Below are 27,120 nucleotides of genomic sequence, written 5' to 3'. Positions count from 1 at the left end.
AGCAGGGCCCGCAGAGGGTATTCACTCTGTCGCTGGAGCGACGCACCATGGTTTCCTGGGTGGAGAATTCTGCCCCAAGAAATATGAGCCTCCTGGATGGCCGCAAGAAGGATTTCTTGTAGGTGATGGCGAAGCCCAATGTTTGTTATAGGCCCACTGTTGCTGCTATAGAAGACTGTGCTCCCTGCTTGGATGGGGATCGAACCAGCCAGTCTCCTGCATAGGGATAGATGTGGTGTCCCTGTTTACACAGGTTGGCTGCCACTGGTTCAAGGCAGTTTGTGAAGGTGCGCAGAGCTGACTTCAGGCCGAATGGTAGGACCTTGAACTGGTAGTGCAACTTTCCGAACACAAACCAGAGGTATTTCCGGTGCCCTGGATGGATGGGTACGTGCCCAAACCCCGGGCCTTGCACTTGCCGCAGCACTACTGCACTTCGGTTACGACCCATTAGAGTGGTGTCTCTCTGGACTTAACCCATGTTCTGAAGGGACTGGGCGATCTTGGTCCTTACTGCCCTCCAGCCCCCATGCACTTCCTGTTCTATTCACCTGCCTGATCTCAATCTACCATGGCTAATAAGATCGTTTGTCCTGTCTTCCCCTCCCATGCATGGTTGCGCTTTGAAACACTTGTGTATAAGCGCATAATAAATAAACAATCAATCAAAATGTGCGTCTTGGAGGTGGTGCTGCATTGCCTCTATAACCTGCTGTAATATGATCATAGTGAACTTCTGGCGCTTTATACATTTGTTTAACCTTCTCAGGTCTAGAATGGGCCTCTAATTTCCATCCGGTTTGCGGACGATGAAGCATCAGGAGTACACCCCCTTTCCCCTTTGGTTCCTGGGGACTTGTTCTATGGCCCTTATTTGCAGCATGAGCTGCACTTCTCATAGGAGCACGGTCTTGTGCACCTGTGGCTGATGGTTTGGAGGTATGGGAGGGAGTGTTTGTTTGAACGCTAGTAGGTGCCCAAATACAATCACATCTAGCACCCATTCGTTCTATGTTATTTCTCTCCAATCTCGGACAAACTTGGAGATCCTCCCTCCCAGGGCACTGTGGGATGGATTGTCACTGTTGGGACTTACCCTTCCGTTCCCTTTGGGATACGGAGGGCTGCTTGCAGCACTTATTTTGTTTAAAATCCTTTGATTTGTGGTATTCCTGGTAAGCTCTTTTGTACCCCTGGGAGTAGTATGGTGAGCCTTTTGAGTATTGATGTCCCTTGTTGGATGAGGACGTGGATGTTCTGCCGGCTGCTCCCCTGAACTGACAAAAAGTTAGATGGTTTTGCAGGGAGGTTAGCGTCCTGATTGTCTCAGTGTACGTTTCAATTGTCTTTAGAGCTTCGTCGATCTTCGGCCCAAACAGCTCATCACCCTTGATGTGCATGTCTACGACTTTATGGTGGACATCCGATCAGAAATCTGTACATCGGAGCGATGCTTGTCTTCTTAGGACCACCCCGTTGGCCACTTGCTTAAAACCTGTTCCCGCCAGGTCCACCGCCATATTAACACCTAGTTTGGAGGAATCTTCCCCTTCCTTCAGGATTGCCTTTGCCTCCTTATGCTTCTCCTCTCGAAGATGCTCCAGGATTGGTGCAAGTTCATGCCACATCTCCCTATCATACCTGGCTATGATGGCTAGGGAGTTAGCAACTTTAACCGTCGTGGCTCTAATCGCCAAGACCTTTTTCCAACCAGCGTCCTGCTTTCACACTTCATTGTCTGGTGGTATAGCGCATTTTTTGTTTCTGACTTAGCCTTCCATCTTGCCACCGCTGAGACCACTTACTCAGGAAATGGCTGGGAAGTGAGACATTTTGGTGCATTTTCCTGTCTGTTGTACTTTTTGTCGAGACAGCCTTTCACCGCTGGAATCGTGAATGGTTGCGTCATTGTATTCAGCTCCTCTTGCCAGATGTAGTTGAAACCACTGCCTTTCTCCTCTTACCCATATGGTCAAATAAAAAGCATTCTCATAGGCGAGAAGGCCGAACTTGCACGCTTTCATGACCATAGAATGGAACCCTGTGATGTCGTCAGGGGGAGAAACCTTTGCTGATTCCTCCTCCTGGGGAAACTCCTGGGGGGAATCCGTGTCCCAATCATCGTACCTTCTCAGAGTGGTTGACAAGGATGTGGTGTCACAGGGGTTGTCCGCATCTGTATCTGTTAGTTCCCCTCGTAATGACCCCCATTGACAGTTCTAATTTAGGTCAACGTGGCCGGCGCAGTGGAACTGCCCATCCAAGACTGTACATTGCCTCATCTAGTGACCACTTTTAATGAGCTGGCCGCTTACGGCATAAATGCAAGTTGGCTATGATGTCTCCTAAATTGATTACAGCATTCTGCAGTGAATTGTGCACATACAGGATCCCTTCCAGGTCAGTGGATCAGGCTCACACCCACCCAAGGTGGCGGAGCAGCGTGCCCGCATGATTTTACCTTACTTTAATGACCCTCGCGCGCAGGATATTGCAGGTTTGATTTTTCAATCGCTCAGGTAGGCGACTTTACCTACGATTCCTTAGTTCTAAATTCTGGCACACTGGATCAACTGAATCTCGCTTTACTAATAGCAATGCTGTGCACGCTCAGCGTTATCCAAAAAAGTGCATGGTAGAGCGCTTGCGTAACTTATTTTTTTTGATGCTTTGTTTTTGACATATGGGTAGAAGGCTACCCGGTTGTTAGTGCTATACCTGTATAACCCTACGGTTTTGAATCTTACCAAAATGGATTGGTTTAATTAATAGAATATATGTGAAGTTTATTGGATTTTGTTCGCTTACTTTGAAGAGTGTAGCATGACTGAAATCTTCTTTGGGAAGCTAATGCACAAAAAATTATCTTTTTGTATATTTAGAGTTACCCGCAAATGCGAAGCATAAGAGGTAGGACTTGGCAATTCCTTTATTCACATGTAATTTAATTGCTATGGATTTAGGCACACATCCTTTCGATTAAAATTATTCTTGTGACCTATTAACCTGAATTTGTTTTATCCAAGGCAACCGGATGTTTTATAAATTCTTAATGTAATCTACTTTTCCACATATTTCTGTAGTTGGTACCTTCGTTTGGGAAATTTCCAGAGCTAATTGAGTTACGTTGTGAGCCGTGCTATCATCAAAGGTACATTTCAACCTATACTTTGTATATGTCTTGAATTGGCTGAAGTAACCAACTAGTCACTTTGTACCCAATTGGAGCCTAACATTAATGATATATTTTGTGCATATTTATTTTCTTCTGTCTCCTTGTTCGTGATTTTTGTTTGCACCATGCATCATTGGGTTGCGATCATCTCTGCAAACAATTTATGTATTTTTCTAAAATTACTTTTGGCTTTTTATGAAAATTTGTCTTTATGTAAATGGACTTTTGTGATGTATTGTTATATATTACATGGCACTATTACCCTGATGTTACCCACTGGTTTGGGGACCTCAAATTTTTGATTTGATGCTTTCATGATTGATTCTCACAAATCATTTTTTAACTTGTCAACTGATTGTTAATATGACTTATCAGCCTCGAAAGAAGAGCTGGATAGCTGGAAACACCTGTGAAGCTGACTTCTTATGTTCAATTAAATTGCAAAATTGCAATCTCTAACGTGGACTCTTTGTGGTGCAGTGTTGATGGAATCCTTTGTGTAGGATCTTTCTCTACTGTGGCGTATTTAGGCAGTATAGCCACCCCTCCATCTAACCTGCAGCCTCTAGTCCTTCCTGCATTGGAATATTTAGTGTGCAAATGCTGGGTACCGTTAGTTTCCTCTATTTGGAAGGAGAGGACCTTGTTGATCCTCCCTACAAAGTAGACCTGGATCTGACTGGAGATTGTTGTGGCACCTGTGGCACCGCTGGTTGAGGTGGCGGTAAGGCCGGCATCCCTGGTCTCATCAGACTGCATCAAGCTGGGTGATAACCCTCTGTATGGATGAGAGCACTTGCATAGATAGTAGGGCATGTGGGTTGGTTAACAGTGCCCTTAGTTCCATTTGTTGGATTTGTTGGTGGGTGTGCACCCTGGGCTGAGCTGGGCCTGACTCTTCCTATGGCTGTTGCGATGCCCAACCTGCGTCCTCTTGTGGCAGTCCAACTGTCAGGTCTCCTTCCCGAATATGACTCCCTGGCGTTTATGGGCTAGCTGGAGCCTCCTCCTGTAATATCACCGACTTTTGCGGGTCCAACTGTTGATGCTGCACCTCGATTACTGGATAAGAGAGACTGATGTGTTGTGATTGGGTGGTCTTGTCTGGTTGTGGAGGTTGCACCTCCTGAGGAAGTTCCTGCCTTTCCGTTGACAGGGCTGCCATCGATAGGGTTGTCGTCAACGGTGTTGGCGATGGGCCCATCTTCTGTGGTTTTTTGTAGCCCAGAGGTGTGTCTTTCCCCATTGCTGAGGTTGTAGGCCGGGGTGACGGGACTGTGTTTGTGTGGTCTTTGTCCATGGTTTTTCTTGTTGACGAGTCAGGTTTATGTGGTGTCTCAGACAATCCCATTTGTGCGAGTTGGGTTTGTGAGATGTCGTTGAGGATGAGCTGGATCTGTGAGATGTTGTCGATGAGGCAGTTTTATGTGGCGTCCTCGAAGGGTCAGGTTCCTGGTGCTTAGTCGCCATTGATGTCGACGGGCTGCCTTTACATCCTTTTTTCTGCTCTTTCTCTGTGGCCGAGGGGGTGCTTGTGAACTTTCTGTGCTTCGACGGCCTCCGTTGACTATTTAATGCGCTTTCAGAGTGACCGATGATGAGGTGCTTGTGCCTCTGGCCGTACGACCCGGGGGATCTTTGCGCGCCCCTCCGTTGACTGGTCCTCGACCTCTGTCACTGACCTTGATTTATGTTTGTGCTTTCGTCCTTGTGTTGATTTGCCACCTACTATTTGCCACCTACTGCTGCTAACTTCCGCCCCGGTGACGACTGGCCTTCTGCGGGCAATGACGGCCTGCCTGGCCCCTTCTGCCTTTCGCCCGTTGCCTATGGCTCGTAGTTGTGGGCGATTTTGTGCTTGGCCTTCTTCACCGGCCGTTCTTCTGACCTGGCCCTTTCCCTTGACCAACGTAATTTCCATGCTCTTGGTCGACTGAACATCAGAGGGCTATTCGGGGTAAATTCCCTAATTGAACCAGCAGACAAGTCTTCTATTTCTATCTTTGAGAGTCTTGGAGCTAAGACCTTGACAGATGGTGCAGTTTTCAACGGTGTGGTGGGGGTAAAGGCAGTATATGCAGTCGGACTGCTTATCTCCTTCATATACATTTTGAGGCCACAAGTGGCACAGGGCTTAAAAATGGGTCTCTTTTTTCCCTCCATACCCAGAAAACCTCCTCACCTTGAAGATGTGTAGATAAAATGCTTCTTTTCTTTGAAACTGTTGTTGTGAAGAGTTTAACCTAAAAGTCTGACTGTGCAAAAACCAGAGGACTCCCTCAGCTGAACACACGGTTAGAATCTGAGGGGAAGAGGAAGAGGAGGGTTTAGTCTAGGGCTACTCGAGGTCCCATTGGTGGGGACCAGAAGCAAACATAACAAAGGTGTTAGGCTACAAAATGTAGGTTCTTCTTGCCTAGGACAAGGGGAATCAAAAAGTAACTGAGGATTCACAGCCTGACAACAGCGAATATTCACAGCATGTGCATCTATGAAAGATCCAATACTGGAGAAACAAAATAATACACAACATAAATGCACGACAGTGTACATTGTGGTGCCTTATACAAGTGAGAAGATATGTGGCCGTACAAAAGTCAACAACCCCGGCAACATTCCTCCCCCAATTATGCATGTGTCCATATCAAAATCTACATTACAATACAAGAAGCAGGCAAACCGTGCATCAAGATGACAACTCGCTCCAACAGCCTACTACAAAGTACAGCCCTTTGTATGCAGGTCCAATGTATTCCATTGTATTTCATTTCACACACTCCAGATTACCCACAGGTATACGTATACAGGTATCAGAGGACCACGATGCCTAAAGAAATGCCTCCATTAAGTTATTAAATTTATCGACACGAGCCGCAGACATCGTCTTTTGAATACTGGCTCATTCTGCATCACAGTTCTTAGCCAGAAGGTTCAGCCATTTCTGTTTATCAGGCAGAGCCACAGATTTCCACCCCATCAAGATAGTTTTACACGTGGAGAATAGTACCACATGTATACATTTGCGGGTTATTGAATCCTAATGACATTCTTCACTACTAGGGCCGCAAATCACACCGGTCTGGGTCATGGGGATATCACAGTGTCCGATTTTGGATAAGTGACGTAGTACAAGTTTCCAAAATGGTTGTATAACCGGGCAAGCCAAAAAATGTGTCCAACGGAGCCCAACACCCCACATTGCCTCCAGCAATAAGGAGATGAAGACAAGCCCATAGTATGTAGTTTAGAGGGTGTGTAGTATGCCCTGAAACATTTTTTGAGTTTAACTTCGCCTCCTCTTAACTATTTTAGGGGCCCAATAAGGGGAAATTTATTCTATGCATCTTACATGTATGCCAAGATGCCTTTGGGCATTGTAAACGTGCAGAATGAGGAGACTGACACACAGGTGGCATAGTAGTTGCTATAGACTTTTATTTGCAATGAAAATAAAAGATAAAACCTATCTCTCCCTTTATCTGCCTCAACTAAAATGCTAATGAAACTGTAAGGATGTCCTATCAAGTTAAAGAGTGCACCGTCCTGTGTCAAAATGTCCCTATCTATGTTCCTTACACTTGCAACTAAACTAAATAACTGTACCAAGGGATTTGGCCCAGGAGAATGACACCCTTCTCCTGGACTGGGTGGCACAGTTCTAGATGAAAGTTCTCCAGCCGGGGGAATGACTCCCTTCCCCTGAATACAGTACTATACAAACAAAAAGGATGCAGATCCGTCAACAGTCTTCATTACAAAGTTCAAGACTTTATATCCCAGGGGGAATGACTCCCTTGCCCTGGGTTCCTGATTTAATCATCCATGCAGGGTGGTTTGCTAAGAAATGTACTCCCTTCTCCTGGTCCTTGTTAGTTTGGTTTTCCCAGTTCACAATACTAGAGGGAATGTCTCCCTTCCCCTGGTCTTCATTACACTGTATTTCACAGTTCACAACACCAGGAGGAATGATTCCCTTCCCCTGGCCTATCTTACAATCCGTTTCATAGTTCACAATACCAGATGGATTTACTCCCTTCCACTGGCCATTCTTAGCAAACCTAGACCCATTTTAAAGAGGTTCTCTGACCTTGTTTTTTTCTTCTTTCTCCAGTTGTACTTTGTATATTCCCCTGCCAAGTACTACGACACGAAAAGGGCTTTGTAACCTTTTCTTGTGGGTGCGGGTCCCAGACCTGAACTTCTTTATGACTTGCTTTTGGCAGGTCTGGTTCACTCTCCTGCCAGGTATTACCATGAAGAAAAAAAAATTGAGTGTGCTCTCTTTCACTATGTACTTTGAGAGTGGTTTGCGACCAACCACTGTGCCAAACAGGACTGTGGCTTACAAGGTGGGGCGGTGTATAGCTTGGTGGGAGAGGATTATTATACCACATCTCCCTTGGATGTTCTTCCTTGTCTCTAGAGGGGGAATCTCTTGCATGAGATCCGCCCACTAAGCACCACCCCACAGGTGGACAGTGGGGTAGCAGTTTAACCTCCCTGTCCTCATGGGAAGGGGATACCCTCAGGGAGAAGTGACAACACCAAGGATTCATCACAGCACTGAAAGGACCCCCTCTTCATCCCATACATCTGTGACTTGTGAGAATTAGTGCTGGATACCCAGACTCTTTCTGACTGGGGCTTTCTGTATGTGTTTTAAATCGATGTAATCTGTCATTGGACTAGGGTTGGCTTCAACACACAAATCCAAGTGCTTAGAGATTCAATGCTCGGTAAAAGATGGGCGTCATCACAAATTGGGCAGAGCGGTAAAAATGTGGCGGTAACGCTAGTACTGCTGCATTACCACTTTGCCCAACTATGAATTGGGCGGAAAGTTAGAGATTTACCACCAGCTTTGAGCCCATTTCCTGCCCATTTTCAACACTATTACCGCGGTGCTACTAGGACCCAATGGACCCAATAGGAATGCGGATTTACCGCCCCACTGCAACTCGGGATTCAGTGCTAGTAGCGCCGGACAGTGGTCGAAGTGAGCGGGAGCGGTCGGGAGCGGTGCTCCTCTACTTTTTTAAATTACCTTTTACAGCTCCTATACTTTTATTTTAAAAAGAAACCGTTCCGGAATGGTTTCGTTTTAAAATTAAAGTGTAGGAAGAAGTTGAAACTTGAACTTTCAGTGCACTGCACTGAACGTTCCCTTAAACAGCAGGTGCAAGTGTTTTAGTGTGTGTACTGTGTGTGGGAGGGGTGTGGTGATGGGGTTTGTATGGAGCAGGGGCAGGCCAGCAGGGAACATAGTTCCACTACTTCTTTTAGCACATTTCGACCACTGGCGCCGGACCGAGTTGCAGTAATGATTTTTTCATTGGACGGTATCCCAGTGGATTTACCACCGGGATACTGCCCACTTGTGATGAGGCCAATAAGGCCATGCCACCCTACATCAACTGACAGCCCTAAGACCTATATGTACATCCCCCTTACCTAGTTCTCCAGATTTAGGACTTTCTTGTCTACATTTTCCACTGTGTGGTGTGCCTATTTCCCCTACCTTTCCCTCTATAGTAGCATCTGTTCGCATTTATCTTCCAGAAAAAATACCCTTTTGTTCAATTTATAAATTTGTTTTCCAATTTGGAGATGGTGGATTCTATTCTCCCCAAGGCCTCACGTATTGGACTCTAAGCTGATGAAGTGAATCTGCAGGTCTCCTGGTCCATGCATTTTAGTTTGTTTCCTCAGCCGGGGGTTAAACATCACTGTCCTCCCATTTCCCTATAAGTGCATAGAGGTTGGTCAGGATTAGTTGGTGGGAATATGGGCCAAGGTTATTCATAAAGATAATGCTGAAATAAAGTTTTGACAACGCCTCAAATTCTGATATAGTACCTGTGTATGCACTGACCACCAACTCCAGCACCATACGATACGTGGCTGTATCTCATATCACATCACTGTCCTCCCAAGTCAAATGTTATAACAAAATAAGAGCTTTGATTTGCGAATTGTATGTTAAGCTAGCCATTTTCTGATTGAAGAGATTGTTGGAGCAGGCCCTCCATTTATTTTCTTGAAGCAGTTATCATTAACTGCTTAATTGCCTCCCAGGAGTGGAAAGATCCAGATCCAGAACTACTGGTTGGCAGAACTCGGCAAAGCGCTCTTTATTCAACAAAGAATTGTATCTGCTCAGCATCAACCTAGAATCGTGTGCAAATGGAGGGGTATTTTCTTGGATTCTTTATTATAATTACTGTCGTATTAGATAAGCTTGGACCATTTTCTTCTCTCCTCTTCTTTTTGTTTATGCTCATTCATAATAAGCAATTGTTGCCTTACGTTAATTATTTGTTTATATGTTAAGGTTTGATTGTGTTTCTGAGTACTGTACATTTTTGTAATTTGATAGGTTTTTTATAATAGAAGAAACTTCACATTAAAATAATTCTATTGGTGAAATATATGACCCAGTAACATCACATTACATACATTTCATACAGGAAACTACAGAATACACAGTCAAAGACTGGCTGTACATGGAGGAAGATATGAGATATAGGACCCATCTTTTAAATCGTAAACAAGTAATTTCAGAACATTTATTACCTTAGTATATCCTTGGAGAACATTGCCACATTATAGGCAGTATTGCAAATGCCAAATACTTGTAAAGTACAGGGAGTGCTGGTTCTATTAAAGACAGGAGTGATCATTATCATTATCTTTTGCTTCTTTACAAATACTCAAACAGTAGTAAAATAAACACAACTAAACCTACATTTCCTAGAGTACCTGTGAAAAAAGTGGTCTTAAATGTCCAACCTGAAGTCAAGCGTCAGGATCCAAAGTGCAGCTTTTTATTTTATGTAATGTGACAAAATGATAAAGCCAACCCTCGATGAATAACAAAGGTGGCAGGAAAATTAGATTATTAGCTTTGCCTTGCAATCAGAAGAAAAGGAAGCACATCTGGTGTAGTTCTTGTACCACATTTCAGTGAAAATAAAAATATAACTACAACTGCAGTGAAAATGGTCAATCAGTAAAAGAAACCCTTTGTAAATGTCCTGAATATAAAGGATAAGCTCCTCCAGTAATTGAACTCCGGCATAGATGTGGAGACATCAAAATGGAAACGTGGATAACAGTTCTGGACTTGCCTGCAGCTGTGTACAAGTTCCTTCTGTAGTGTTGAAAGCCTGGCACCTGTGCATTGGGCTTTGCAGAGTGTGGCACCTGTGCAGTGGTAGTTTCTGGATGCCAGTAACTACGGGGTGTTGACATCTTGCTGCTTATCTTCATTAGCAATGTTGGCAGTCAGTGACGTGGGTCTCAATGCTTACACTTGCGGGGTACTTAAAACCGCCACGTTGTGCCACGTTGTACCACCTCAGGACCGAGGACACTCAGAGGTACTGAATAATTTCACTGGGGAGAGTTCGGGGGGGGCACAAAGGTGAACATTGGGAGTGACATTAAACATTAAACATAAATCAACATATGACTCAATATATGATTCTCCAATGAGTATCCAATCTCTTCAACTGAAGATCATAATATCACTTCCTGTAATAATAGACGTCTCTTTCCATTTAAAACAATTTTTGGCCAAACTTTTTATCGAGAACAAACAGCAAGTTCATACATCCTGTAAGTGCATATTAATTAGCAATCGACAAGAAGGAAATATACAAACAGGCATTCCAATTGATCTTGTATAACCCCCAAATCACTTTACCTATTATGGCGTAAAGGCCTTCTGATCATCATAAATCACAGTAATATTTTCAACATCCAGGAGTATCATGTACACAAAAGAGTATTGCGATAGTACAATATTGGTTGATTCAGTTATCAAATTTCATTAATTAAACACTGTTCCATCCTTCAGTGGCAAGTTCATATTCAACTCAAGGACACAAGTACAATGAATACAATTAGCATAGAGATATTCTTCATAGAGCATATTAAGGGAATCCAAATTCTACCCTGCTGTACTGGATGTAATATTAAACCTTACTTAAACTTAACTTCGGAGGAAATTGAATATCAAACTATCTGATCATATATCATTTTGAACTGCCATACTGTATCCCATCTCATCCCACCAATCAAGAAATGGGTAAAACGGTGGCCTCAACAGCAACAGTACATTCCTTCCCTTGTGATATATCCCATTACATGCAAAAGAAAAAATGCTCTCTTTAAATTTTACACATGTAATCATTTTTTTTAACAACTTTTATTTATGTTGGTTACAGCATAACAATCATGATAATCAGAATGGAACAGCTCCCGTCATTAGCGATGAGCATGAAATATGTTCAGTCCCCCCCTCGGTGGTTCCCATCGTGCCCCCCCCCATGTCTATGGTACTCCGACGGTCTGGAGATCTATCCAGGTTCTGGGGTCCTAAAAAGTTTGTCACCAGGCGTGGCTGGAAAGTCAATGATGGGAATCTGCTTTGATATTCTAACACTGGAACCCAACAGTCGGTGAATCGATGGAGGGCCCCCTCTTTTGCCGCTGTGACTTTCTCAGCCACTAGTATTTCCCAGACTTTTATCCACCAGAGGGGCAGCATGGGGCCCTCTTGCATTTTCCATTTACGTGCTACTGTGATCTTGGCCGCCAACAGTAGCTGTGTCAGCAGTTTGGCAGTGCGTCCTGTCTTAGGGCAGGAGTCCGGACTCGCTACCCCCAGGAGGATCACCTCTGCATTCATTGGCAGCTTACATTGGGTGATGTCTTCAATGGTTTGTATAATCTCCCTCCAGAAGGCCTGCACTGTTGGGCAACTCCACCACATATGGAAGAAGGATCCCCGTTCACCACAGCGTCTCCAGCAGCTCAGGTCTATGGATGGGTTGCAATGGTGTAAGCGGGCCGAGGAAAGGTACCGGCGGTGGAGGAGGTTAAGGGCGCATTCTTTGTTTGTGACACATCTGGAGGCCGAGCTGATCCTGGTCCATATCTCCACTCATGTCTGGTCCTCGATGGGGTGTCCCAGGTCTGTCTCCCATCCGGCCATGTATGGGGGTCTGACCTGTAATATGTCTTCTTGAAGGAGACGGTACAGCTTAGTGATCCGCCCATGTTGTGGGCTTTCCTCCAGAGCATGTTCAAGGGGATGCAAGTCTCGGGTCACCCTTTGGTGGACCGCTGGTTGCGAGATCCAGTGGCGTAGTTGGACATATGTGAACCTTTCCTTCTCCGATATCTGTAGGCAACTTTTGCATTCTTCGAAGCTGAGCGGAGAGCTGTCCTCGTAAAGTTGCTAGACGGATCGAAGGCCTCCTGCGGTCCATCGGCTGAAGTTCGTCGCCTCCATACCTGGGGAGAAGTCTGGGTTCCAGATGATCTGGGAGAGCGGGCCCAAACCTTAAGGTAGCTTTTTCTTTCGCCTGGCCCAAGCCTATGCCTCTAGGGTCGCCTTGGTGGTTAAGAGCATCCGTGGTCTGCGGTTCTGAAGGGCCCCTGGGATGTGCAGTAGGGAGTGTAGCTGCGCTGGGACTTAGCTTGTTCAATCCGGGCCCATCTCGGGGGGACTCCTGTTCCGCCCAGGCAGAGGTGCTGGCCAGTTGAGCTGCCAGGAAATCATTTGTGAGGTTGGGTAGTCCTAGGCCCCCCCATTTAGCCACCCCTGTCATGACTTTCATTGGTATTCTGGCTCCACGTCCTTTCCAGACAAATTTCGTGAGCTTCTTCTGTAGTTGCTACAGGGCCTGTTTCGGAGGGGGAACCGGGAGCGCAATGTAATCACATTTTTGTTTCTAACTTTCGAAATAAATAACTTAGAAGTATACTTTTCCTTACATTGTTCAGGGTGAAAAGCTCTATCATCTGAATGTAAAACTATATTTGTTTAATAATTGTTAAATTATGTAAATTGGACAGATGTAGATTTTCGCACAGAAACTTTGCACATTGGTAGGTTCATATATCCTATTATCTGTGCCGACTAGGCCTCTATTCTGAACTGGCACTAGCAGTTTTGTGTAAAAGTATCAGCCAAGGAAAAGCAAAAATCTGTCACACACAAATCCCATGTTGTGGCGAAATCTAACTATCATCATTGGATTCACCTGAGTGAGGGCAATCTGACAAACTGATTAGTAACATGATCACATGTGAGGAAAGTGATATTTCAGAACATTACAATAGTTTAAGGTAGAAATCTCCAGGATGACATCACATCAAATGGGAGGGAAACTGGGTTACTCCTATTAGATTGCCCTCTTCATTAATATGCAGAATGAGTATGAAGGGGTGGTTTAATGTGAAGTCACATTTGGCTCATTGTCCAATCACATACACTGACACATTAGAGTAAAGGCATGATATACACCTCAGGAGGGAGACGTTTCTTATCTATAAAAATCCAAACTCATAGATTCTGGTGAACTCACTTGCTCACTCAATGACTGACTAGCTCACTGATTGATGGGAAGAAGGAGAGAAAGGAGAATTGACAACATCAGAAAGGAGAATATAGTTGATTGCTTTGATTTGGACCCAATTTGGATTACTAGCAGCACACTGTAAGGGGAACCAGACTGTGGAGGGAACTTGACCCCATCTTGCAGAATGATAATCTTGCCTATATGATTCAGAGGGGGAGAATGGAACCAGTCCTTAAGACGCGGTCCACCAGTCTGTGAGACAGCCAACAGAAATGTTCATGTAAGTATAAAGTTAAGGTGAAATATAATGAATGAAGGGAAGTATATTCTAAATTGGAATAGGTTAAATCCTAGCCCTTTGTATTTGTGAAAGTGCCTAAGGGGTATATAAATTGACCATATCCTGGGAAATGATTAAATATTTTACATGTGTATGTGCCTCTGGAATTATAGATTTGATAAAAATAAGTGTAATGCTGTGCATATTAAGAGCTCTCCCAACTACTTCTCTGTGTAATGCGCAAGCACAGAAGAATTATTTTGGGAGCAAAGAACCACTCAAGAAAAGGGCAAAGGGTTATTAAATGCTACCCATTTTACCACCCTTAAGTTGCCTATTGAAAATGTCAAATGTGCACTCTTTATTGATAATATAATAGAAATACCGTTGAAGGGAATCTAGCAAACATACATGTTAAACATACGTTTTTCTTTTTGCAAGCTATTTACATGCAGGAATATCAAGTAGCCTGTCTTTAAAATGAGTTTACTGGAATGCTGTTTGAAATGCTCAGATGTCTATTGGGTAGAGAGGAGGCGTTTCTTTTTAAAACAAAATAGAGAGATTTAGATAAGCAGAGATGTTCTGATTTAATCTGTTTCTATCAAATGAAAGCTTTATCTTGAACCCTCATACACTTTTCAACGCATGGGGGATGTGTGCTCAGGGTAAACCAAATCTACATATGGTGACAAGTATTTAAAAAAGTCTACATTCAAGTTAAATGCAGCAGTAACAATTCAATTGACCAGTACATGATCATTCATCATTGTAGACCATTGACATTGGATTTTATAGATGTATGATGTGTTTATATTTGAACTGATTTAATTATTTCTATTTTTCATAAATATACCTTCTGTGCAAACCTGTGTGTTTCTTGTCCCGAAAGGGGAGGGAAGCTGTAGGGAATGAATGTTATTATTCTGGCATATCCCAGGTTCATAAAAAGAACTTTCAGACATAAATAAAAATTGAGCGTCCCTGAGCTGGAGTGGGTGGATAATGTACCCGAACTAGCTATCGCCCGATTAATAAATCCTCCAGCGTGGGGTTACGAGGGGTAGGGCTTAACAACCTGTAATGATATGTTACATGCCAAAATAACATCCTGATATTCTCCACCTGACATATAGATCTTACTCATCGCCTCCTGTTCAACCGTTGCCCAGTTGAACTGAGAGGTCCAGATCTTCACTGTCGGAACTGATTGAGCCATTCAATTCATTGCAATTAAGCGTTTAGAAAAAGCAAAACCCATATGAATAAACTTTACAATCATTCTCTAAGGCGGTGCCATAGAAAACACGCTTAATAAGCATGCCTCAGGGGTAAGCAGATCAGATTTTCAACAACCCTGCAAGTTGTTCCCAGGATCTTGCTGCCTTGGAACACAACCAAAATAAGTGAAAACGTGACCTTAGTTGTCCTTTATATCGATCACAGTCACAGGAAGCTGCCCAATTCATATAGTGCTTCTATGTTACAGGTGTAATATATGTTCTGTGTAATATTTTAAACTGCAGCTCCTTCAGGCGTGTATTTTGGGTGAAAGTGGAGTAAAAATTGAGTGAAAACGCATTCGCTCCCATTCCGAGTCTGCAAATTCTTTTCAAAGGACTGATTCCCACAACCCTCTGACCGTGAGCGCTGCTAGTGGGGTGTTTAAAAATAAACATAAACACTCTACAGTTTGAGACATCTCTGAAGTCATCCCCAGGTTGATCATTGTGGAAAGTAAATTAGATTCTGGAAGTTTATCAGAGACACCTGTCCAGCTTTCTCTTGCTGCTTTATAAATCAACGCAAATTGAAAAACGACCCTAGCTAATGGTATATTGCTCACCTAATAAGTGAATGATACCCCTGTGTCTAAATCGCTGCATCTTAAGCAACCACTCTTAATCCATAAGCTAATACCAATATTCAACCATAGTGCCCCGAAACGTGGGACTTTCCATAATGAAAAGCTACTGGCAAAGAACTTGCTGCACAGTTTTAGGGTGGTCCTGATCCATACTTTATAGCTCAGTTGGAAAAGGCGACTATTCTGTTTCCAACCAAGTCGTTTCCTGTCAAAACAAACACTTCCAATCGAATGGAGCAATCTCATCCCCTCAGTAGCTGTACTCAACCTGCATTTCATTTCAAAAACATTGAGCCACAAATTGCAGCTGATGTGCTAAGTAATCATTTTAAAAAATGGGGGCACCCATCCCACCATCACTATAAGTACTATGAAGAATAAGGAGCAAAACGCTGTTCCTACTGTTGCACCAATAGAGTGCTCGTAATAGTGTATCAACCTCCTTAAATACTCCCACTGGCACAAAAGCTGGAGTTCCCGAGAATGCATATAAGTCATGAAAGAATCAGCATCTTACTCAGCTTTATCTTAAATATCATTTCTAAAGGAAGGATTGTCCTGATAGACACATATTTATGTATTAAAGACAGTGTTCTTTGTATCTTAGCCTCTTAGAATGATTGCAGACTTCTATAGTGGTTAATGCCTAAATATTTGAAGGAACCACACACCCACGGGATCGGAAAAATTGGCAAATGATTCTCGTTTAACTTTAGAAGCCTGTCCAGAGCAAAGGTGCAGGACTTGGAAGAGTCGATCTTCGAGCCTGAACAAATACTATATTCCTCTAGCAACTTCAACATCCTAGGGACTACATGCTCAGGTTTCTGCATGAAAAGCAGCATGTCTTCATCGCACAAAACCACCACATGCTCAATCCTAGCCACCAAAATCCCCCTGCTCAGAAAATCTTGCCTCAATGCCTGCACCACGGGTTCTGCTACTAAAGAAAGGGGCAATGGGAACAGTGGACAACCATGCCTGGTCGCTCGATCGACAGTCCAAATCTCCAATATGTTTTTTTTCTTTTTTTATTTTTGTGTACGTTTATTCAGATAATAGATAATCCATTTATTTATTTAATTGTTTTTTATAACGCGCTTAATACCAAACATACAGCACAGAATTCATCATAAAAACATTAAAACTAGCAAAGAAAAAAATACATTACATAATCAAACTAGACAAAAATCATGATTGCAATTTCATAACTCCCAATGCTCCTTTGATATAGGAGAGTAGTGCCTATGCTACTATAATTTCTTTGGCTTGCATCAAATACAGTAGAGCAGAGAAGCAGGATATCAGGTTTGCAGCATTAAGGACTAGCACAATTGTTTGGTTTTTCTGGTATAACAGTACGCTGGGCAAAAGAGAACACAATGGGTGAGATCCTCCCGAGGACAATCACAAAGTGGGCAGTTTGACTCCTCAGGAAATCCCAGCCATTGTACCATGTCACCTCTGTGCATAAGTAGATTAAACCGGGCCCTCGTAATGGCCCATCTGTCTGATCTCAGATTGCCAAAAGCAAGATAGGGCTGCATGCCATCCACCCTACGTTTTACAGCTATATGTCAATTTGCCTTGATCTGCAATCCCCCGTATCTCACTATGGGCTTTGAAAAATGTTGCAAAACCTTTCTTTTAAAAATTCCTCTCCTGGGCACGCAAAAGGAATTTTACAATAGCCCTCCTCTTCCATGAATGTTCCCAATATGTGGTGGGTCAAGGATGCTCTGTCATTGGCCCCCAATCTGGGTCAGAATAGCACCTGGGCCAATGACCAGTCATCCTTAATCTGAATCAAACCAACCTTTATAGAAACTGCATATTAGGGAGTGGACAGAGGAAGACCCACAAGACCTGTAAGGAATTGGTTTTCCTTGGTTTTCACATGCCCCAAAGAAAGGCACTTTAATTACTGGATGCCTATGTCCTGGCCTTATAGACTTCCAGGATCATGTTCAACGGGTTGTCGCTGTCACCTGGCCATGAATGGAGACAGTCCTCCCAGTGATTGACCCATCTTAGTGAATTCACTATTAATGTGTGCCTGGCCCGTGACTGACGAAGTAAAGTGGATACCAAGATAGTCAAAGTCCTAAACATGGGATATCACTAAGCCAAAACGTAATTCATAAAAGTGGTATATTCCACTTCAGTTTCTGGAGAGCGTTGGGTGTCTTGGAAATAAGGACAGTGTCATTTGCGTGTGCAAGCAGTGGGAGTGCACGATTTCCCACTGTTTGAAAATACGTCCCAGTCTTAACCAGAGCCTGGTACAGACCGTTTATGTAAAGGATGAAATTAACCAGGCCAGTACACAGCCCTGATGAACCCCCAGATTCACCTAAAAAAAGTATGTGCACCGACCGTGGTCACCAAATCTTATACAGGCCTTATTCCCATTATGCACCAGCCTCAATACCTGAATCAATTCCTCAGGACAGTTCATGGAACTGAGCACTGCCCACAACTTCACCCGGTTAACCTTATCAAAGGTGGTGCTCAGGTCCATAAAAGCCAGATAGATATTCTCTCTGTGGACAAAAACAGACTTGACCACCAGCAAGTACATATTTAAAGCTTGTTTGGCTGTGCCAACCCCCCAATCCCCACCCTGAAACCAAGTTGTCTGTCAGACAAGATGCTGCTAGCAGAGAGCCACTGCTCCATATGGCTCAAAATGATTCTTCCAAAGATCTTAAAGGAGGTGTCCAGAAGAAAGATGGGTCTGTATTCACTCAGTCGCCCTTCCAAAAAATCGAGAAAATTATGCCCTTTTTCCAGGGGGGCAGTATGACCGCTGTAGCCAAAATTGTATTGAATGTACATGTTAGCAATAGAGCCCACAAGTCTCCCCAAGACTGGAACAGATCGGCAGGTACAGCATCGGGACCCGAGGCACGATTGTGGGCTTGTTTGTCTTTGGCTCGCGAAACCTCATTCACAGAGAAGATAAGGGACAATTCGGGAGAAGAAACTACCACTGGTTCAGGATCACCCAGATAGAGTCCTGAAAAATAATGTACCCATGTACCTGCCGCTACCTATGTTTCAGTACCCACTGATGTTCAACTATAGGCCGGGCCACTTGCCACAAATTGACAGAACCTTTTGGAATCGTTTGCTTCAACTGCCTTCAGCAATGCTTTTCACGCCTCAACCTCCATTCCCCGTTTCCTCTTGACTATGGCATGACGATTAAACGATCTTGCTTGTATAATGTCACAACTCTCTCATCCAGGAGAGAAGTTTGCGTTTGCTTTTACGACAGTTCTCATCGAACCATCCCCTGATCAGTCTGTGCTTTATCAAAAAATCTCTTTGGGAAAAAACAGTCAGTGTGCATGTAAGATTGAAAGCCTTGATAATCACCAAAGGGGTTGTGACAGAATATATTATTCGAGACAACCACTGAGAACATACAGAACACCAATATGATTTTACCTATGTGGATTCTAGACAGGGGGGCAGTAAATAATAATTGAGTTAGCTTAAAAATGTCAGTGCCAATATTCATAGATTCTAATACGGAATCGAGCACAGCTATGGCTTGATCCCCTCAACTTCAGTTGTCTGCAGAATAACATAGGATACTCGCCAAAGGTTCAATATTATGCCCTTGTCCAGGATAGAACCGGATTTATCGGTATGCACCAGGCCTGACAGAGGGATAAGTAATCTCGATTATAGTATTTTATTCATGATCTTAGTGCCTTTGTGAATCAACATGGGCCAGTAATTGCCTGACCATAATAGTGGGACATGTCAGGTACAATGCTCGGGTGTGAGTCTGTTTTCTCCCAGAGTGGGCTGTCCGTGTGAAAGTGTTCAAGAAGGGAAAGGGGGTGAGGGGTCGAGTTCCTAAATATCCTACTGGTTAGTAGGGGGTAAAGGTGTTACAGGGAGGGAGATACTGTGCCTCATCATCCGGTGTCCCTCTCCCTGAAGAACCCTCACCCAGGTAATCCTCCCGCACTGTCCATCCCCAGGAACTAGATCCAAAAGCGATGGCTGTGTCCTGGCCACCTGAATGACAGATCCCAGAGGACTAGCGAGCGAGACACCTTCTGGTCTCTCATACTGCCCATGGGCAGTCGACTGTGACACAGGCGGACATGCTGTGTGCTGCGGTGTGGATCTGCGCTGTGCCACATTCAAGATGCATTGTGTTACATGTGGTCTGTTGCGTCATTGTGATGGCAGCAATGCGTGTCCATCACCATATGTGTGCCCAGGTGTGTCAAACATATGCATGCACCCTTGGATGCCCCCCATCTATGGTGCAGGGGTTGCACGGGAGCTGCCTGAGCCTCCTCTTGGCATGCAAGGCTTCCTGTGACTACCCCCCCTTTTTTTCCTTTGTGCTACAACATGCATATGTGGCACAGTTTGTACTCGCCCATTATCCCGGTCCGTTGTCGTCTGTGCCTCTTCGTGTATCCCGGCAGTGTACTGTTGCATAGGAACATGGAGTTGTGGGTGGATCCTGGGTAGCGGGCACATCAGTGGGTTATGATGAGGTCAGGGCCATAGGTCACCTGCACGTTCATGAAGTGGTAGTGCTTGCGGTTCCTGTGTACGACCTCATGGGCCTGGGGTGCCACCAACGCAACATGGGTGCAGTCGATGGCTGCGATCACATTGGGCAGTTGTGCAGTGGTATAAAAGCGTGCCTTCATGTCATTCACCTGGGCCTGGGTGGTGGGCAGTGCAATGTGTTGGTTGACATGGCACAGAAGGACATCCAGCACCTGGCCCAGGACTGTGCTGAATGTTGACTGTGCCATGCCATGCCTCATGGCCACAGAGTTCTAGAAAGTGCCGTCCCCAGGAACTGCAGGACTGCCACCAGCTCCACAAGTGGGGGCACGGCTGTGCAGATGTTAATCCTGCTCCCAATTTCTTCAAATACTTCATGTATTGTGGCCAGCAGCTCAGTGATGGTCTCCCTGTCCAGGTGGCACTCAGTTACTAACTGGGTGTCACTGAGAGCCCAGGGCGATGGCCTGAACCTCGGGATGGGTGCTGGACCCCACCCCCCCACTTTACTCACTGTGCCCTGGCCTGTTTGACCTGCATCTAAAGGTCCAGGTGCAGCCTGAGCACCTGCCTGTCCCAGCTAGAAGCAAATAATGGCTGCCTGGTGTTGGAAACGGCGTTTGGAGCCCGGATGAGTCTTATATAGCCCTCTGGTGTGCATTGTGTTTACCTGTGGCTTGATTCCTGGCACCTGGGTTACTTTACCTCCAGCTGGAGGCTGGGGGTAATTCTCAGCTGTATTAGTGCTGGTTTTCAGCGCAAATACCGCTTTGCATGCACTTGTGATATGGCTGTATTTGCCCTTTCTGTTGTCAACGCTATTAGCACTGGCTGTAATAGCACCGGCTGTAACAGCGCAGGCTGTAATTGCGCCGGTATGTTTTGGGTCCAGTGGTATTTGTGCCGACTCGTGTTCTGGCAGAGCGGTGTTGGCAGCGCTAATACCATTACCGCCAGATTTAAGGGCTACCGCCCAACTCGTAATGAGGCCCAAAGTGTAGATTCTTTCTGCAAGGGCATACACTTTACCCAAGTGAGAAGCAGATTTCATCTAGGTCAGTGCATTTTTAAACAACACATTCCACCACCCGCAAGCGGCATATAGTTAGGCACTCAAAACTATGGCTGAGTTTTGTAGTAAGAAATGTGCCCAACATCACACAATTTAAGTGGGGAAGGTTTGAAGTATGTTGATTTGTCCACGATCACAAAAGATGTTCAAGTGGGAAATTAGAAGCAATGCCTCTTAGTCCTTGAAGGTAACATAAATCTTGTTGGGGAGTCTTATCCTTTTTTAAAGAGCACCAACCACCAGCATTTATACTATTGTTGAGGGGTACCCTATTTGGGTGTTGCCATATTTGCTCTGACCAGTTGCTTTATTGCTTGAGCCAGAGGAGGTAACTCTGCTCAATCATCCATAACTGAAGAACTTAAGAAGAATTAAGTGCTGAGTCAGCCTTGCTAAGCAATAAAGCCTATGAGCTCCATGAATTGCATATATCTTTGCAGCAGGTGCATTAACCAACCGAGCAATCACATAAAACATGTTTGAATGGATTGACAATTCTTGGCACTGCTCCAGAAAGTTGACAACAATGGCAGAAAGGTAACGAAATGCAACCTATAGTTTGATTTACAGCCTGTCATGTTACTTCTTAGAAGCCTACTTTTATACTGTTTTTAATGGGAGGCAATACCATATTTTCCTGTCAACCTGTCAACTAGGTACAGAACCATATGTTAAGTTATGTTTTATGGCATTTGTATAGCGCCTACTAACATTGGTATCGCCTTGAATTGCTGTGGGGATGAACCCCCTTCATAAGACTGCAGTCGGGGATGTGAGAGGCAAAGAAAGGATTTCTAAAACGCGAGTGTGCATTTTTAGTCAGCACAGAGGTGGATAGGGAGTGGCGAAGTCCCTAGCAGCCCACAGTTATGAGTGAGAGAGTGGGTGCGGTGACAAATTGTCAAGGGAGTAGGAGAGTCAGAAGGGTCAGATTATGTGAAAGGCTGGTCTGAATTTTGCGTGGGGCTCAGCTGTATTCTATTGGAGGTGGTGATGCGTGTTTTGGGTGTGTGTAGTCGAGTATTGTTTATTGCTGAATATGCCAAATAAATTCTGGCTCCCAAGAGGACTTTCTGCTAAAAGCCATTACACTGAATGCATATTTTGAATGATCACTACAGAAAAGCCATTTTTCCATGTAAAGATATTTCAGAAGAGTTGGAAGACCTCTCATGGCACGTAGGAGAAGGGGTGGAGGCAAGTGTAGTAAACTGCAGTACTAACAGAGTCTTATGCCACAGTGGAAGGGGCGACAAGAGAGTACCGTCTTTCATGAAGAATTCTAACAACCGTGCCTAGTGGTGCATTAAAATAAATGATGAAAAAAAGATGTTTAAGCAGAGAAGGCGGAAGTTCAAAAAAGGAGGAACTGGATGGCTAAATGGCACTGTGGATGCTTATAATGACTTCTGTCTGTGCCCTGGGTTTGCCCTAAGGGAGATTACAGACTGCTGCCTCTCTGGGTCAAGTGTTATTGGTAGCCCCTTTTGTCCCCGCCGCCTCATTAGTCCCTTACGGGTTCTACCCATCTCTTGTTTTTACTTGAGGCTGGTTGGGTAGTTGCATGGTTCTGTATGGATGCTGTGTGGTAAAAGCGGAGTGATTTTGGGAATCCACATCTTTGTTCAATCGCGTTATTGCTCTACATCTCCTCCCTTTTCCCCACTTGAATAAACACATTTAAAAAGCACAGATTTCCAAGGAAACCTGTGTTTTAGACTCATTTAATTATTGTGGAGCATGTAGTTAGTCCAAGTGCTTACAGTAGTGAGGAAAGAACTGAGGCCTCCTGACACATTGGGCCTCATTATACATTTGGTGGCATCTCGGCGATACCACCAAAATGTATTACCGTTACCACCACTTGGTCCAGCGGTATTATAGCTGGATTACAAGTGGCGGTAGGCAGTGTAAGTCCCCATTAATTGGAGTCCATAGCACTCCATTGTGGACTTTCTGCCAGAAAGCTGGCGGATCTACCGGCAGCTCATAGCTGCAGGTGAATCCTCCAACCTCCGGCCAAAGTTATAGTTGGGCGGTGCAGTAATGCAGCGGTATGAAGTAATACCTCCGCATTTTATCCACACTGCCCAACTTGTAAGGGGCCCCATTTTCTTTTTTTTTTAAACAATATTTGTATTGTTTTTAATAACATACAATACAGCAGAGAACAGTGCTTCAGCGAATCCCCCCTGACCCTTTCTCCAGTCCCCAATTCTGCAACCTACACATGCAGCCGTAGTGTCCACACAGAGTGTTCCCTTCACATTTCAGTGTTTCCCAACATGTAGTCCTTCCCTGTTACCATCACTCTGTATCCTGCCTCCCCCCACCCCCCTTCCAACACCTTCATGTACTATCCAGGTCTCTTAAAGTACCTCCTCATGCGGGCTCGGTGCCGCCATTCCTCCTTGCGTAATAAAGTACTGTTTACATGGGTGCCATGTATCTCACGGTCTAGCACATGGGTGAACACTCTTTCCATATTCAGTTCCCATCTCATTACAATAGAGACTATCTTCTTTCCACCATTCCTTGGTGGGACGTTGGGTTCTGCCCTATATCATACCAACCCTTCTTTTCACCAACAGCAGTAACAACCCGCCCAGTTTCTGCATTCCCCTTTGATGTATCCCAGTACTGCCATGACAGGGGTTAGGGTTTACTCTAATATCACTTATTATTTCAAATACCTCCTCCCAAAAAAGAAAACATGGGGACATTTCCATGCTGCATAAAGGAAGGTGTCGCGAACAGCGAGCACATACATCCGGGTGTCATGGAAGAAGGGTGTCAAGGATGAAACGGTGAAAGACCATAGGAGTGTAATAAAATGGATGCAGCAAGTTTGTATCGGCTGTTTTGTTTGTTTGTATACAACAATAGCGCCACACCTCATCAGTTAAAGCAGCTCCCAACGCCGTCTCCCACTTCTCACGGGACGATTCCGCCCACCCCTTCCGAGTCTCCAATATTTTGCCATATCACTATCTTACTGTTGTCTACCAACCCTATCATTGCATCCATCGTAGAATCTATAGGCGGTTCTTTCGGAAATGTTAGGAATAGACCCTTCAGCTTATTCCCCAATCGGAAGTATAAAAACAAGGTGATGTCTATTCGCAAGGAGGAAGGATAAATAGCACACATTCTTCACAATGTATAAGGTCAAGAGGGTCAGTTTAAATTGTGTAGAATGTGTGCTATTTGCCCTTTGTCATGAAAACAACACGCTTGCCCTTTTGACATATTTGGACGTTCTTTTCAGTTCCTGCATCACAAGGTGCATGCCATTGCGAATCAACCACTAAAAGACTCATGTGGTTGGTTTATGTGAGGTATAACTGAATCAGGCATTCCTGGCTGTCAAGGCCGCATCATATTGTATTTTGGTAGTCATAGGCACGATATAAATAATGTGGAAAGCTACAAATGTACAGAAATGCTAAATGGCACGCAGTAACGAAGAAGGGACTGAAGAGCTCCGATTATGCATCGCTTTTTTTTATAGAAAAAAGTGTGCCATGGCTTGTCTGCATTACAAGCTTTAGGGGCCGTTTAAAGGCTGATAGTAAGAACCTCCCTGTACCTTTTTCATTTACATGGAATATCTCGTGACCAAAGCTTATGCTACTGGGATGGTGAGAAAGTTGCCAGGCAGGCCTGATACAATGGTTGTTTCCTATAGCCCTTCTGTCCCACCACTGCACATCCTGAATAGCCATAGCCCAATCATTAACCGAAATCACATCATCATTTTCATCACCCTCTCTCCTTATTTCCCACTCGGTGTCTAGATAGTAAATCTGCCTGAACATTCGTTTTTCCAGGTACGTACCAACCACATACTAATACATCTGAACTGTTGCACCAGTCTCTCTAGTCTCTGTGAGTTGTTCTTCACCTTGCAAAACCTTAACACATTGACCGAGGGTTCGTATTCAAAACAAACATCTTACTCCATATGAACATGTGGAAGAGGGGGGCGTGGCCTGAGCTCAAGTAGAGAGGACGTGCACTGCCGGAGCTCCCGCCCGTGATAACTGCAATGATCCTGTAAACTGCGAAATTAACTTTCATATTGACACAGAAAACAACCCTAAAGGTAGCTCAAGCGCTTGCCTACCTGAACGGAAATATTCTGGAGTGAATCAGACAGAGTCCGCCGAGCTGGTGCAATTCAACGAAGCACCCCTATGCCACCCAAGATGGCGGCGACGCATTGAACGGGCCGGGGGGGAGCAGCAGGACCCGACCCAGCCAGCGGGGGAGGAGCCGCACACACCATCAACAGTGCCCAGTGGTACTGTCCGGCAGCGACTCCAACCCCGTGGAGTCAGCTCCAACTGAGTACACGCCTCTTAACCACGACCCAACGCCTGCCGCTGGAGCAACGACGGACAACGCGCCACACGAGACATCAAGGAGGGCACTACGCTCGCCCCACGAGTGCTCCGGCGGCGAACGAGAGAAAGCAAGCTGCGGGCCTCGGACAATGAAAGCAGTCCGGTGCCCCGACAAGCTGGGAAAAATGTACCCCGCAGCAGAGATAGTGCGCCACGGCAAGATTGAGCGGTAAGACCTGCGCGATGCAAGTTCCCCCCGCTGAGGCACTAGCAGACCCTGCAGTCCAGCCAGCCTGGCCCCGGCGTGCGGCAAATTGCGCCAATGCACATGAAGCACGGGAAATGAAACGCAGCAAACAAGTGAGTGATAAAGCTCTGGGGAACCACGATACGTGAAGGGCTTCGCACAAATAGCCGACACACACAGCAATTGTGCTAGCCGCAACAAAACAAAGTACCTGCTTGAACGCAGAGGCACAGCGACAAATGTAACCAGGGACCTGAGGAAGCAGGGGAACACACATGCAGCAATCTGGTCTACACCATACACCAAAGGCAGACAAAGGGACCAAACACGGCCTTACACCAAACGCAATAGCAAGTAGAGATCGGACGACCTGCAAATAAGCACATACATGAGTAGGGGTGCCATCACCCTATTATTAAAGGAAACAACAGGCACAACACCAACACAGGTCGCGAGGCGCGAGCACTAGTAACCAACTTAAGCACAAGGCAGTGCAACACCATCAGAAGTGGTACAAGTTTGAGCCCAGGCATCGAAAGACTAAGAAACGCGAAATTCCATGAATAATCACCCGTGAATGAGTAAAATCCACACAAAGGTGCTGCAGCCCAGGGCACTGCCCGTGAACTACGACATCCTGCCAACACCAAGCCCTGCGCCGGTACAGAGGAGAGCAACACAAGCAACAGCCTGGGCGGCACCACCCACCAAGGGCTAACAAAGAGACCACACTGAGACCTGCACCACATGCAGCAATAAGCCGGAATCAGCCCAACACACCTAAGACGGCGCAGCTGGAGCACATATAAGAAGTCACACAGCGGCAACACCAACCCACCAGCAAAGGAAACACCAGACCAGAAGCAGGCTCACGGTGAGAGGCGTACACACGGCCACCATCTGTCATACAACGCAGTGCAGTGCCTCCCACGAACAAAAGCAAACGCAGCCCACCCAACACTGCACACGGAAGGCAAAGGCTACCCCTATAAAACAGCCACAAGTAAACCAAATGTGAACCCAGAGAAGAACGCACATTAGTGCCCATGTACCCTGGCACCAACAGCAGGGGCACCCGGTATATAACACAAGACAACGAACTCCAGCCCACGAAGCCAGTGCAACACCACACAGAAGCAAGTCAGCGGAGTAGACAAGGGAACAGACTGTGCCCTGACCCCACACAAACACCATGCCCAACACCAAGGCGAAAAC

At 45.1% G+C, this 27,120-nt stretch overlaps 1 protein-coding gene across 2 annotated transcripts in view; it reads right to left on the bottom strand.

The window, feature by feature from the left end:
* LOC138516197 (uncharacterized) overlaps nucleotides 1-26,246 on the bottom strand; it is a 453,476-nt gene extending 427,230 nt beyond the window's left edge. For both annotated transcript variants that reach the window (XM_069631140.1, XM_069631141.1), the window contains exon 1: nucleotides 25,439-26,246. The gene's annotated coding sequence lies outside the window, so the exon portion shown is untranslated. The remainder of the gene's footprint in view (nucleotides 1-25,438) is intronic.
* Between the last annotated feature and the right edge of the window lie 874 nt (nucleotides 26,247-27,120).

The sequence above is a fragment of the Ambystoma mexicanum genome, chromosome 6q (assembly GCF_040938575.1).
Source record: "Ambystoma mexicanum isolate Mex_15411 chromosome 6q, UKY_AmexF1_1, whole genome shotgun sequence".
Classification (NCBI taxonomy): domain Eukaryota; kingdom Metazoa; phylum Chordata; class Amphibia; order Caudata; family Ambystomatidae; genus Ambystoma; species Ambystoma mexicanum.
Note: the sequence above shows the minus strand (reverse complement) of the source record. Positions and strands in the feature narration are given on the sequence as shown.